Below are 11,975 nucleotides of genomic sequence, written 5' to 3' on the forward strand. Positions count from 1 at the left end.
CCATGAATTTGTGGGAGGCGTAGGCACACGGGTGGATGGCCCCCTCCGGGCTGGGTTGGAGCAGGACCGCCCCCGTTGCCACATCTGACACGTCTACTTGAATGATAAACCGCCGATCTGGGTCGGGGTGGCGCAGGATCGGCTCCGCTATGAACCACCGTTTTAGCTCCTCAAACGCCCTCTGGCATTCCGCAGACCATGCGAGTGCCATGCTGGGTTTGGGGGGCTTCCCGCTGCCCTTGGTTTTTAGTAAGTCCATTAGGGGAAGAGCGATTTGGGCGAAGTTCGGGATGAACTGCCTGTAAAAGTTCGCAAATCCCAAGAAGCTTTGAAGTTGCCTCTGGGTTCGCGGCGCTTCCCAGCCCAGGACATCTTTCACTTTCGCCGGGTCCATCTCAATCCCCCGACTGGATGTACGGTAGCCGAGGTAATCCAGCTGCTCCCGATGAAACTCGCATTTTGATAGCTTTGCGTACAGCTGCGCCTTCAGCAGTCTCTGGAGCACCGTGCGCACCAGGCTCACGTGCTCCGCCAGGGTTTCGGTGTAGATGAGGATGTTGTCCAGGTAGACCAGGACGCCCCGGTAGAGTAGGTCGTGCAGCACCTCGTTTATTAGCTGCATAAACACCCCTGGGGCCCCTTTTAATCCCAACGGCCTCACGGAAAACTGGTAGCTTCCGAGTGGCGTGTTGAATGCCGTCTTCCATTCATCTTTTGCGTGGATCCTAACCCTAAAGTATGCTTCGCGCAAGTCCAGCTTTGTGAACACCCTCCCCTTAGATAGGGGACATTAGGTCCTTCATCAGGGGGAGGGGGTATTTGTACTCCGTGCTGATTGCGTTCAGCCCCCGGTAGTCCACGCACATTCGAAGCGAGCCATCCTTCTTCTCCCGGAATAGTACCGGGGCCGCTAATGGTGACTTCGCGGGTTGGATGAATCCCCGCGCCAGGTTCTTGTCTATGAACTCCCGAAGGGCACCCATCTCCTTCATTGACAGGGAGTACATTTTCGGCTTGGGCAGCTTTGCCCCTGGCTCTAGCTCAATGGTGCAGTCACTGGGTCGGTGTGGAGGGAGCTGGTTGGACTCCTTCTCCCTGAACGCCGCCGTCAGGTCCCGGTATTGCCTCGGGATGCCGCCACTCGCCATGGTTTCCCCGGACTCTGGCCCTTGTCCCGCAGTCATCCCGCTGGTCGCTGCTGCCTGCCTATGCCTCGGGATCGCCGTGAGCCTCCGGGTCTCCAGTGCTGCCGTCGCTGCCGTCGCCGCCCGGGTCCCGACCTCCATCTGCTCCTGCCTCGTCTCCCCGTGCCTCGGATCCTCCACTTGCCCGTCTGTGGCCGCGGCCGCGCCCGTTGCCGCTGGCCGGTCCCGTCTGCTCTCGCGCTCCGCCGGCTCTTTGGCCCCGAATCGCACCGCCTCCGCCGCCCAGTCGACACGTGGGTTCCGTCGCCGCAGCCACACCAAGCCGAGTACCACCGCGTAGTCGGCGACCGGGACCACCACGAACCTCAGTTCTTCCCAGTGACTCCCGATTGTCATCTGGACCAGCTCGGTGTAATACTGAGCCGCCCCCCCTTGACCTCGGGCCGTGGTGGGGCTCCTTCCCGCTCCGTCGGGCACTGCGCCACACGGTGGCCTCTGCCCCCACACCGGAAGGACAGGTTTGGGGTTTTGGTTGCCTCTCGCCCCCCGATGGGCTGCCGTTGACTGCTCCGCCTCTCCTCTGAGGGTCTCTCCCTCGGCCGGTCCCTCGTCTGGTCCTGCCGCCTCGCACTCTGTTGAATCTGCTGCCATGCTGACTCTGCCGTTCTAGCCAGCCAGATCCAATCTTTCACTGTGGATGGGTCATCCCATCCCAGCGCCCGCTCCAGGATCTCCGGATTGAGCCCCTCTTAAAATACTTCACCCTCAGGGACTCCGGCCAGTCTGTGAGCTTCTCTACTAACCTCCGGAACTCCAAGGCGTACTCGGACACCAGCTTGTCCTGCTGCCTAAACTGCAGGATGTCGTCCTCAGCCCGCTTGGCACTCAATGTGTCCTCGAATCTGTCCCGGAGCGCCTGCATGAAGCCTGGGAAACTCCTCAGTTCTGCCGCGTTGGCGTCGTACAGTCCGATCACCCAGCTAGCCGCTTGGCCGTCTAACAGCTCGGCCACGTAGGATACTCTATCTTCATCCCTAGCGAATAGGTGACCACCCCTCTGCATGAAACCCCTGACGTGCGTCAGGAAGTGCGGCAGCTGTTCAGGATCCCCCAAGAACTTCCCGGTGATGCCTCGAAGTCTCAGGGAGTCAGCCGCCCGTCGGTCCACCGACCGGGGCGCTGGGGGCAGTACCAGCTGGGGTACCGGGCTTCCACCCCTGTTGCTCGCGCCATCGCTCGCCGCTGATGGCCCCGCTCCCCGCAGCAAGGTCTGGAGCATCGCCTCCACGGAGTCTAGGCACCGCTCGATCCTCTCTTCCAGCCGGGCGAACTTTTCGTCCCCCTCACGATTCCAGGGCCCCGAGCCCTGGGTCATCGTGACCCCCGAGCTGTCTGGCCCCTGGTTCACGCACATCGACCACCGCTCCGGTGGAGGGTCCCCGGCCCTGGCCGCCGCCCCGTCGCTCCCGGGTGGCTCCGTCCGTCCCTCCTCGAGTCCGGGTTCCTCGTGCTCCAGCTGACCCACGGATTCCTCGTCGCTGCTCATGCCTGTGTTAGAAAAGAGAAACGCTCCTCGGTGGCACCGGGTAGCGTTAACAGTGAGTCCTGGCTTTATGTAAAATTTGCCCCATTCGACAGAGAAACTCCCGTGACACGTGTGGTTCACAAAAGAGGTTTACTCATGCGTAACGTAGCAGTTACAAGCAAAGCCAGGACTGGCTTGGTACATTTGCATCACTCGTTATATTCCCCCCTTCCCGCGCTTTTTCTGCCCCGCGATCACGTTACCGCTGCGGATTATCGGCCCCCCAATAATCCCCCTTAATTGTTCATGATGGCAGGTTCGGCCAGGGTCCATTGTCCTTGATTGGCAGTCCCCTCCAGCGTGGGTTGGCTCCCCCCCGTTACGTGCAAGCCCGAGGGTTCTGAGTTGCGTGGTGATCTTGTTTCGCTGCCTGCGGCCCCGCTCATTGTTGGCTCGCGCCGTTATCAGTGTGGAGTTAAAACTTCCGCTGCGGTTTTTCTGTTTGGCTGGGCACAGGTGGCCCATTAATTAGCGGCGCTTTCAGTTCCTCTTTCCCTCAGCTAGCCCCCGCCGGCGGAGTTCGTGCAGTGCAGCTGCAAGCTTCCCCGAAGCGCTGTGCTGGCCGAACCTGACATATACATTCTAGACAATTTTTCCGGTGACATGTACCAACAATAGATCCTTTTATAAAAATTCTCTCTAAGGCTATATACATAATGTAAATTTCAATGCCTCCGGCCACATATTCTCCCACTGATCCATTGGTATATTATAATGAACATTTTTAGCCCATTTTATCATACATTCTTTCACTTCTTCTTTTTCTCTTACAAATTTCAATAAAATTTTATAGGTTTTAGCAATAACATGTTCATCATTTGTGCACAATTCCATTTCAAATGCTTACAACACATCCATACACACTGACACTCGCGGGAGTCTTCTCCTGCTCCTCCCACCGGCTGGTAGAGGGTTCCTTTCCATTCCCCCCCCCACCAATTCCTCTTCTTGCTGTCACCCAGGAGGAGGAATCGCCCATCCATGCACGACCAACAGATGGAGCCGACAGATGGAGCCGTGTCGTTTTCTTCCTTCCTCCTTCCTCCTTCCTACTCGGGGCTACCCCGAAGAAAGGCAAAAGTGGCCTCCATGGGGGGAGGGGGTCCATAGCAGCCTGCCACTCTGCTGCAGCCCCCCAACCACCACCACTCACACCCCAAAGCCCCAACAGCAAGGAAAGCAGTAGGTACAAGAAGGGAGCCAGTCAATAACAATAGCAAAGTGTCCAGCAGTGTCCAGCAGCGTTCGGAGTAGCAACAGCAGCAGAAAAGGGATGGTTTTCTGGAATAAAAAAGCAGCTGCCTCCAAACACCAGCTGCCAGGTTAGAAAAGCCGCCGCCCAGTCAAAAAAGTCACTGCCACATCCACAGCTCGGCAGGCTGGGCAGACTCCACTCCACTCCACTCCACTCCGCTCCGGATATGGCTTCAGAGTTTAAGGGAATGAGATGGAGGGTGTGGCCAACCCCTCAGAATCACAGAATGGATGAGTAGGAAGAGACCTTGTAGAGCATCTGGTGTGAGAACTCTGTAGCCCAAGGACACACTTGCTTTTGGAGGGTTCCTCAGGGGTCTGCAAACAGGTCAGTGGAAACCCTACCAGGTCAAACTTTGATCGGATTTCTCTTTTACATTGGATTAAGCTAATCAAGGCAAATCCCCCCTCCTACATTCACATTCCAGCGTCTGGGACAAGTATGCAGCTTGAGGCTTTTGCATCACGAGGCTCAGGACGATGGTCAGATCCACACTTCCTGGGTCTCCCCCTCAGAACAGCACAAAAACATTCAAGTGGAGAGTATCGAGCAGGGATTCCCGTGCTGCTGATGTTGTCCAGCTTTAAGGCACCAGGGAAAGAGGAACAGAAAGGACACCAAAACAGATCCAGTGCATTTATTGAGGATAATGCCAAGAAAAGTCACCACTTCTCACATTTTGCAGCTTGTGACTGCTTTCATATTTCACTCTCTCTTTTCCCCTCTTTCCCCATCGCTCTTTCAATGTAACTCCTGAATAAATTGTGATATGATTTGGAAAAGTAAAATAGTCTAATAAAATATTTTCTCTGGAGACAACCTTGTACATGAACCCCCAATATGTGGAAGATCAAGGAAATGTTCTTCTTAAATTATGTTCCTGAAAAATGAATGCAGTGCTGGATGATGGTCCCCTCAGGTCACAGGGCACTCAACTTGCTCGTAAGGAACAGCTGAGGATGCTTCAGAGTACTAATGGTGTTGATGATGAGGCTGGATTAGAGTCTAGCTGCTGATGTTCCCATGCAGGAAAAAATGCTGAAGCTATAAAGGCACAATTACAGTGGGAAATGGAACAGAAGAAGCATGACCATGAGAAAGCCCAACACAGTGAATGATGAAATGAATCAACTACACACTTACATCTTAGGCATCACAAATTGAGATGGAATGGAATTGAACCTTTTCACTCAGAAGATCACAGTGTTTACTATTCAGGGGTTGCCAGTTTGGTGTGGTGGTTAAGGCATCAGGCTAGAAAGCGAGAGACTGTGAGTTTTAGTCCCACCTTAGGCATAAAGCCAGCTGGGTGACCTTCGGCCAATCACTCTCTCTCAGCCCTAGGAAGCAGGCCATGGCAAACCACTTCTGAAATCTTGCCAAGAAAACTGCAGGGACTTGTCCAGGCAGTCACCAGGAGTCAACAATGACTCAAAGGCACAACAAAAACTATTGAAAAACAAAGAAGGAACAGCCTTGCTTTCCTAGTCAAGATGGATTTAGCAAAGATTGTACTTGGGCACAATGCAGTGAATGACTGAATAACATTAATTGGACTTTGAAGACAACCTTTAACATGATGGTTATCCAAGTTTATGGTCCAGTTACTGAGGCAGAAGAAAAGTTTGACAGCATTATGGTTATGTTCAATCTTTATATACATACATACATACATACATACATACATACATACATGTGTATGTATGTATGTATGTGTGTGTGTATGTGTGTGTGTGTGTGTATATATATATATATATATATATATATATATATACACACACACACACACACACACACACACACACAAGTAAAGACAATGGTGGTGATAGATGTAGTGGTGCCAAGTGACAGCAACATCAGGAAGGAGTATGAGAAGCTGGAGAAGGGCCAGGGCCTGAAGGAGGAACTAGTGAGAATGTGGGAAGTCAAGGCCAAAGTGGTCCCAGTGGTGGTAGGAACACTCGGGGCCATGACTCCTAAGCTGGGAGAGGGGCTCCAACAGATCCCAGGAGCAACATCAGAGCTCTCTGTCCAGAAGAGTGCAGTGCTAGGAACAGCGAAGATCCTGCGCAGAACCCTCAGACTCCCAGGCCTCTGGTAGAGGACCCGAGATTGAGGAAGACACACACCACCCATAGGGGTGAGAGGGGAAATATATAGTATATATTCTCATACTCCTTCCTGATGTTGCTGTCACTTGGCACTGCTACATCTATCACCACCATTGTCTTTACTTTTGTGTATATATACAGTGGTACCTCGGGATACGAACGCCTCTACTAACGAACTTTTCGGGTTACGACCAGCTCCGGCCACAAAAATTTACCTCAATGTGCGAACTCTGCCTCGGGGTACCGTCATTTTTCCGCCCTGACAAGTGGTCCGCGGCCATTTTCCTGCCCCTGACACGTGGTCCGCAGCCATTTTCCCGCCCTGCTGCGCGGCGCCCAGCGGTTTTCCCACCCCGCCCCGCCGTGCGGCGCCCGGCCATTTTCCTGCCCCGCTGCGCGGCACCTGGCCATTTTCCCGCCCTGCCGCACGGCGCCCGGACATTTTCCCGCCCCTGACGCGTGGTCCGCAGACGCCAGAATGGATTAACAGTAATTACATTGAACCTTATGGGAAAATTTGCTTCGGGGTGCGACCAAATTCGGAGGGCGGAACGGATTAACCAGATTTACATTGAACCCTATCGGGAAATTTGCATCAGGTTATGACCAACTCGGGATACGCCCAGAGTCACGGAATGGATTAAGTTCGTATCCCGAGGTACCACTGTATGTATGTATGTATGTATGTATATATATATATTACAAAGAACATAAAAACTAACACAAACTAATAAAGAGTAGAAGAAAGGAGAAAGAAAGAAAGAAAGAAAGAAAGAAAGAAAGAAAGAAAGAAAGAAAGAAAGAAAGAAAGAAAGAAAGAAAGAAATAGAAGAAGCTTCTGATTTTTTTGCAGCAAATATAAAGGTTAAGTTTAATCTGAAACTGACAGGACAGCAAGATATTCATTCATTCATTCATTCATTCATTCATTCATTCATTCATTCATTCATTCATATTTCAAATTTGTCACTGCCCATCTCACTGTGGAGTGACTCTGGGTGGTTTACAGCAAAAATAGAATAAACATGAATTAAAATAGGCAAATATTAATTAATTAATTAATTAAAATATGTGCTTCATGTGCACGGGAAATGATAAGAAAAATGAAGGTGGGCCGTATCGCCTAGGAAACAGAAATGAAGCAGGAGAACAACATATGTGTTTCTGCCAAGCCAATTATTTTTTCATTGCTAACCAAAATGATGCAACATACACTGACACCACAAGAGGGAGAACACAAAAATCAAACTGACTCTATTATTAGCACAAAAAGGTAGAAATGCTCAGATGTAACAGCAAAGATGTGGCCAGGGGTTGACTGGGGAACGGATCATGAACTGCTTGTGTGTAAAATCCAAGTCAAGCTGAAGTGGAAGAACAAACCAATCAGTTTCCAGGATACAATCTTGAGCAATTATTTTCATGAGAACAATAGGTCTGGCCCACATACAAAGTCTAGTTGAATGGAAGAGGTGAATCAGGCAGGGGGATTCTGGGACTATGCCTCTCTGGGGCCTCATGTGTGGGGGTCCTAGGTGGTTAGGCACTGTTGAGATAGCCCCTCTCTGACACCAGTGCTTTGCCAATGCTGCTGGTTCATCACACCTTTCATGGAGGGTTGGACTGTACTGTGCTATTTGAGGCTGAGGACCCCCCGGGTGAGTGTCTGGTTGACTGAGGACAGCCGAGTCTATGGTGAAAATGTGAACTGGGACAAGGGAGAAGCTCTGGCTGCTGGACTCACCTCCACTGTATTTTTGTGAATTTGGATAGTGTTTGGCTTGTTTAGGGGAAGTTGGGTGCTGAGGCTGCTGGTGATATGAGAAGTTTGTACTGATTGCCAAACCCACTTACAGATATAGGAATGACTGGAGGAGGGGGACTCAGGGTGAAGACAGGAAGGGAATGGCCACCCATATTGGACTGTTATGGAGTTTGGAATAAGGGGGAAAGGGGATGCAGCTGCTTCACCCCAGTGACGTTGGGCTGAGGGAGATATAGCAAGAAATGTCAAGTTGATTGTTGCAGGAGAAGGGGGATCTCCAACTTCATGGTCATCTCCACTTCAGTGACCTCATCCTGGGGACCTGATGGTTAGATTGTTGGGGTACCTGGCCTCAAGTTGTTGCTGGTTAAGGTCTATCTGCTGTGAAAGACCTGGCTGTTCTCGCAGGCTCTGCGAGACGGCAGAGGGAGGTTGAGCCCTTGCTGGATGGGATTTGTGGTTATAGGTGGTTTAGGGGGCCATTCAGGATTTCTTTTAATTTTCTATAAAGGAAAGTTAAAGATTTGGGAATAGTCAAAATCTTGCGGACTGTTTTTTGAAATATATGTAGGAGCAAACCAAGTATATGAAATTGTTTAATTGCCTCAGCATGTCTATGAATTACTTATGAATCAGGGATGGAAAAGAAAAAACTATTTCTTTCTGTATATTTGCTTTTTCTTCTCTAAATTATGCCCCAAATATGTTGACATATTGCACAAATTTAATACTAAGGTCAAGGCCCAGAGGTAAAAAATGCAGATTTGAGGCAACAGACTCTTTTTCAGTTGAATCCATGGCCTTGGGAACTAGCGAAGCCTTTCAGACAGGTCTGGGTGGGGAAGAGACCTCGGTTTGAAGAAAAGCAAAGACCTTCAGTTGCCCCTTCCATGCCCATCCGTGTGCTGGAGCTCTAGTGACAAGACAGGACAAGCATGAGAGGAAAAGAACCCAAGGGTGACGTTTCTGTTAGCCTCTAGGCAGTGGGAATTCGTGGGAGTGGGAATTCGACCTGAGCAATAATTAGGGAATCAGATTTTATAACCTTAACAGGAAATTGATTGATTTAAAACAATAAATATGTCAAACACAGTCATATTAAAAAATTTAAAAAATGGTTCAGTGTAAAATGTTTAAGATTATTCCTTAACTCAAGAGTGACCATTTCCCAGTCTATTTATGCCTGAAATTCATTGTCCAGCAAACATATTTTCCTCCAGGTGTGCAATAAATGGTCCTTCCAGGTGGACAAATTCTAGTACATGGTTTTCTCCCTTTTACCATCAGTCTTATTTAATCTTAGAGAGCTATGATAATTTAGTGCGGAAGTTAAAAACATTCCAGAAAAATAGTGATCAACATAAATAGTACCAGTGTGATTCCAAGCCATGGCCTGATTCAGTGGAAGTTTAGAAAATATTTATTGCCAATTAGATGGTTCATGAAATTAAAACAAATATTAATATCATTGCATAATATGCATCAAGACCTTTCTGATCTAGCCAACTCTGGAAGTGTTTAAACAGAAAACAATTGGGAAAAACTTTCCAGTCTCCTTGGCTGGTCCACGGAGGAATAGTCTCCTGATAATGATCTGTACATGGTGTTTATGTACACCAGGGATCAAAATGTCATGACATGGTTCTCCTTATAATTATCGAAAAGACATGGCAACTAAGAAGATGATGCTGAACAGAGTTTGTTGGAGAAAGCAGGTGGCTTGCCTTGGTTGTCCAATGGAGGGCAAGAAGCAAAGCAGGAGGGAGACCAGGAGGATGTAAGAGAGGTCCTGATTGTTGGCTTTGACGATGGGAGTTCCTTGGTTTTTAATGAATATGATTAAAACAAAGCCTGTGGTTAAGGACAAGAATAGGGCAAAGGAAACTAGGATGTTCCCCAGATGTTCCTCATAGGACAGGATGGTTATTCTTCTGGGGATACATTGGACTCAGTTCTGGTTTGGATACTGATCATCTGGGCACTTGGTGCATTTTTCTATTACTTATCGTCTCTCCTTTCACATTTCAAGAAAGACCTTCTTTGGATGACAGCTGATAGTGAGAGGCAGGAAAGCCATAATAAGTGGTAAACAGAAGTCTGCATATATGTATTTAAAATATTTGTCTAGCTGCCCATTGAAACCAAGCTTTGGGCAGCTTACCACTCAGCAACCCCTGCCCCCCGATATATACAACTATAAAAACAACAAAAAATTATACCCAAAAGAGAAATACCTAGTGCCACAACCACCCCTCACTGATGCGACCCACCACATTCTCATCCTGCACTGACCTCACCCTATCCCAGTGCTTGAGGGAGAACCAGGTCTCCAGAAAGTTAGAAGGGTGGGAGCCTGTTGGATCTCAAGGTGGAGGGTGTTTCATAGGGCAGGGGCTGCAATGGAAAAGGTATGCTTCCAAGGACTCACAAGGTGGCAATGTTTTAGGGAAGGGACCTGAAGCGTGCCTATTCTACCCAAGTAGGTATCCTCAGGGAGAGGAAGGCCCACAGATAACCTGGTCCCATGCCATGTAGGGCTTTAAAGGTGATTACCAGCAACTTGAATTGCACTTGGAGAGAAACTGGGAGCCTGTGCAGCTCACACAACAGGCGTGTAATATGGTTGAACACAGGGGCACTGAAGCCTGTGCATGCCATTGCATTCTGGACCATTTGTAAATTCCAGGTGGTCTTCAAGGGCAACCCCATGTAGAGTGCATTGCAGTAATTCGAACAGGAAGTGACCAAGGACCTTTCCAGTCCAGGAAAGGGCACTGCTGGTGCACAAGAACAATATGCGTGAAGACTCCACCCTAGCCATGGCTGCCATCTGCTCATCAAGCAGTACTGATGAGGACCCCCAAATTGTGTACCACCTCCATCTGGGAGAGTGCCACCCCATCCAGAGTCAGAGATGGCTTATCACTAGACCCTGGGGGGTTAAAAACTGAAAGCCACTCTGTCTTGCCAGGGTTGAGTCGAAGACTGTTCCTTCCCATTCAGATCCACAGAGTCTCCAGGCACTTAGCCTGCACAACAGCACTACCTGCCTGGCCATGGGTGGCATGCTGATGATATCACACCTTGTGCTGGCAAATGACCTCACCTAGCAGTTTAATGTAAATGTTAAAGAGGAAAGGAGAGAGACTCAAGCCCTGAGAGACGCCCCATTGTAGGGGCCTAGGGCCCGACCTCTGGCCCCACCAATACCAACTGAAACAGGCCGTGAAGAAAGGAGAACTGTTGCAGAACAGTGCCTTCCACTCCCAATCCCTGAAGCTGGTCCAGGATACCATGGTTGATGGCATCAAAAGCCACTGAGAGATTCCGATAGGCCAGGATAGTTGCACCACCCCCATCCGGAGCTCTTCATAGGTCATCTGCAAGCACAACCAAGGCTGTCTCGGTACTGTATCCTGGCCGTCAGCCTGGGTACTGTACCTGAGCATCACCATGCTCTTAACAAACTTCCCTAAAAATGTTGGACACTGGATGATAGTTGTCTATCATGGTTGGGTCCATGGAGAGCCTCTTGAGAAAGGGCTGCATTACTGCCTCCACTACTGCATTAACTACCCCCAAGGTGAGATTAGCCCCAACCCTTGAGGTCTTCTGGAAATCCCTTAAAAAGTGGTTCTTTCAACAGGTCTGAGGATCCCCTGATAACAGGGAACCTGTGTGTTGGTTGCATCATGTGTAACATCTTGATGTAGTCCCCTCGTGATCTTGGTTTTTTTGTTTCATTGTTTAAATCTGGTTTTGTAAAATGTTTTGCTGTTGGTTTTATTGTATGCCACCCAGAGTTGCTTTGTGTGAGATGGGCAGCCATATAAATTTGATAAATAATTTTTTGTAAACAAAAAGATCTTAAGGAAGACTAATTCTTAAGGTGATTAAAGAAGAGAATATGAGTCTGTTACCTGCCTTTGCAAAGTCTTTAGGTTCTAAAAATAAGAAGATGAAGCAATATATTTCCATACTCTCTAGATCTGGTAACAGCTTTAAAGACTGAATGAGTTCCACATTGGTATAAATGGATATAATTTTTTAAATTCGTTTCCTTTTCCCCCTCCTTTTTGTTAGGTCTGGTTTCTTTTAATCCCAACAGTGTGTC

This window comes from Python bivittatus, unplaced genomic scaffold (genome assembly GCF_059951505.1).
Source record: "Python bivittatus isolate LINGU-HERP-01145 unplaced genomic scaffold, Pbiv_v1 ctg000650_np1212, whole genome shotgun sequence".
Taxonomy (NCBI): domain Eukaryota; kingdom Metazoa; phylum Chordata; class Lepidosauria; order Squamata; family Pythonidae; genus Python; species Python bivittatus.